Below are 4009 nucleotides of genomic sequence, written 5' to 3' on the forward strand. Positions count from 1 at the left end.
AGATGGACTCAATTCTGTCAGTGACCTCTGGGTATTTCCCATGTTTCAGTTTCTTTCTAATGGCTGTTCCTTCCTTTATTCTATGCAATTCCTGTTCACCTGCGTCACATACATTTTTATTTTAAATATTGCAGGGACTCTAGGAAACTGGTATTGTTCTCTTCAGACTTATTACTGGTTCCATAGTTTACCTACAATTGTAACCAATAGGAGTGTCATAAATCCCCATCTCCTCTAATGTTGCTCTATTTGCCAAAAATACCGTCACCATTACTTCAGTTTTAGCATTGCATTATGTACTATAAAAATACTAAGCATGCAAGAAAATGATTTCGTATGTTGCAGGAAAAATAACTTGTGTTATGATTAATTTATTTCTAATATTACAATATCTGAATGACTAAATGCTATAAAAATTGAATATTAGGGCACAATAAGATGCACATCATGGATTTAATACTTCTCATTTCTATTCTTAGTAGACTGAAAAGGAATTATGCCAATCCGTTTGATTTTGCTGAAAAGTTCATGCAAATGCTGTTGGTATAGCGAACATTTATGGTGAATTTTGGCAACCATATTATTTACACATTTGAGGGTTTAAACATCAACATTCAGCAGGTTCAACTTATGTTAGAAAAGGTTGTTACCAACTTTTAACAAAAAATACCTTTAGACTCCTTATAGAAGATTGATTCTGAGATTTCTGTATAGCCTATAGTACCATTGGCACAAATAGGACTCTATGTGTAGTCAGATAGGGTAGGTGGCAAAGTAATTTGTATTCAGACCCATGTAAAGAAGTTAACCCAAAATTACAGAATGCCTGCTAAGGGAAAGTGATTTAACCCTTGATAAGAAACTACTACTGAGTTAATAAGAACTCATGCAGACATTAAAGAGGCACAACTCAGTATCTCTTTGCAGAACACTGTCAATTCGCCAAAAAGATGAAACCCAAAACTGCATTTGTTTTTGTTGCAATAACATCACATTGTTGACTCATGTTGAGACTGTGATCCATCACAACTTCCAGATCCTTCTCAGCAGTGCAGTTGCCAAGCCAGTTATCCCCCATTCTGTATTTGTGCAGTTTGTTTTTCTTCCATAATTATAGCACCTACATTTGTCTTTGTTGAATTTCATTTTGTTGTCTATAGCCCAATTCTCCAATTTATTAAGATCTTTTTAAATTTTAGTTCTATGCTCCAAAGCATTTGCAACTCCCCAGCTTTGTATTATCTGCAAATTTGATCAGTATGCTCTCTATTCCTACATCCATGTTATTATTAAAGATACTAAATAACACCCGTCCCAGAACAGAACCCTGTGGAACTCCACTTGAGACCTCCTTGCAATCTGACGTCATTTTATTAGTAGTTACTCTTTGTTTGCAATTGTTTAACCAATTATGTGTCCAGTTAATGGTAGTTCTACTGAGCCCTCATTTCTCCAGCTTACTAATGACTTGCTAAATTCCAGGTGTGTTATGCCCACCACATTCCTGCTATCCACCAAATGAGCTACCTTGTCAAAGAAGGAAATCAGTCTGGTTTGGCCTGATTGGTTCTTAGTAAATCCATGCTGGCTGCTACTGATCACCCTTCATCCTCCTGGTATTTGCAAATTGAATGTTAAAATGCATTGCTCTAGTAGCTTCCCAGGTACTGAGGTCAGGCTGACTGGTCTATAGATCTCCAGCTCCTCCTTTCTCCCCTTTTTAAAGTACTTAAAGTATTCCTCTTGTACTGAGTTAATCCTCCCTAGGACTGTTTTGTCGGCTATATGGCTAGATTCTGTCAGCAGTACAAAACATATCTTCATTCAGCTTCCTTGTCAAGAATACACAAGTATTGCAGTCAAGTGATACAAAGCCAGGAAGTCCTTGGGATGTGTCTACCCAGTGAGAAAACAAGGATTTTGCCTTGCTGAATTTACTCGCAGAAGTACAGAAGGGGAAAAAGGAAGCACTTTTCCTTTAAGGTATTCCTCTTTTAGGGTCAAAACTTCAAAAGACCCCACTGGGAATCCTGGACCGAAATGAACCAGTCTTGCATACCACAGACTACATGCATCCAACGAAGTGGGTATTCACCCACGAAAGCTCATGCTCCAAAATGTCTGTTAGTCTATAAGGTGCCACAGGACTCTTTGCTGCTTTTACAGATCCAAACTAACACGGCTACCCCTCTGATACTTGACACAATGCTCTAGACACTTTTATGTGAGTGTGTTCCCAGAAGCATTCTCAAGCATTTCAAATGCTCAAGAAATAGCCATTGTATAAAATTAAAAAGAAATACAAACCTTGGGCAACATCAGATGTGAAATTTCGTTTAAGAGCACACACACTTGAGAGTACAAATCCAGTATGGTTCTAATAAAATTGAACCCATAGATTCTTTAATGTTTGTATTTCCAATACTAATAGTTTTCTAATCCAGTGAGTGAAGGTGAATGTACATAGTTTGATCAGCTCCGGAGCCTGATTTGGAAACTCAGGAGTAATTCAGCTGAAGTCAGTATCATTACAGCAATGTAAAACAGATTGATTTCAAGCTTTTGAACTCCCAGCTGCCTAGTGTGTTGCCAAAAATGAATGAAATACTGATCAGTCACATGCCTATCTGCTGAGAGATTGTTTATTGCATTTGTTATCACATTTAGATCAGATCTTTGATTTAAAACATGTCAAAAATGCACTTTTGAAGACTTATTCAGGTCTGTGCAGTGGAGATTTTCTCACCTACTTAGGATGCACTCTCACAGCTGAGGGATTTCAGAACAAAACCTTATTAACTAGATGCAATTTTGGTACCACTTGTGACAAACATAAGCAATGTATGTTCTTGCCTGTTATGTGAATATTCTTCCAACTTCATGGAACAATTTGTTACAGAGACACCATCATCATAAAAACATAAAATACAAATAACTTGTACTAGTGAGATGATGTTAGCCAGAACAGAAAGCTTAGCTCTGAAATCGAAATAATACAGATGTGACTGAATGCAGAGAGAGAGAATGCACATAAATAAAAGTGTTAAAGAAATTATACAGCAATTGAAAGGGGGCACATTAACTTGCTATTGAGCTCCATGCAATCTTTCTATACTTAACTATAGGGGAGACTGTACATTTTAAATACTGATCACCATCTGTGTTCACTACCAAAAACCCAGCAGTTCTACTAGTGTTTTTTGCTAGGTGATTGTGTCAGCACAAATAAGATGGCACTTCAGTAGAATTTGTAACCCCTTCCCTGGTAATTTTTTAAATTTTAAATAGCTCAAAAGGGCAGAGCAGGTAAAGTGTCTCCGCAGCGCCACAGATCTTTATTCTGACCCTCAACAGAGGGGTCTTCCTGAAAACTCATTAAGTAAAAACTAAATCCAACAAATAAAGTCAGTAGTTTTACTTGTTCAGAACATCCAGGAGAGACCATCAGCATGACCTGCTTTCTTCCAGTTTTTTCTTGGGTCAGTAGACCCCATTCACATTAACAGAACCCAGGACTACAGCATGATTGCCAGGAGAGTCTACATTTCCCAGCAACCTCTCTCATCTGCATTGCAAAATGAAGCTGTCCAGGAATTACTGGGAACCAGCATTATGCCTTACAACTGAAGGGAGAAGGGAGTCTAAACCCATCCTGCTCATGGAACTCTCGTCTTGGGCCTGAGCCAGGAGCATGAGCTTCTGTACAAACCCCAGACTACTTCTTCCCACTCCATGATCATGTCCCCTGTAATGAGGGAACTCTGGGAGATGGTAGTATTGCCCAGGGAGGTTATCCTTCTAACCCTTAAAAAAAAGTACCCTGTTAATTTCAATTGCACATTGGAAAAAATAACCCCAACTATACATACAATATGATGGGGGCTAATTTAGCTACAACGAGTCAGGAAAAAGATCTTGGCATCATCGTGGATAGTTCTCTGAAGATGTCCACGCAGTGTGCAGAGGCAGTCAAAAAAGCAAACAGGCTGTTAGGAATCATTAAAAAGGG

This window comes from Chelonoidis abingdonii, chromosome 2 (assembly GCF_003597395.2).
Source record: "Chelonoidis abingdonii isolate Lonesome George chromosome 2, CheloAbing_2.0, whole genome shotgun sequence".
Taxonomy (NCBI): domain Eukaryota; kingdom Metazoa; phylum Chordata; order Testudines; family Testudinidae; genus Chelonoidis; species Chelonoidis abingdonii.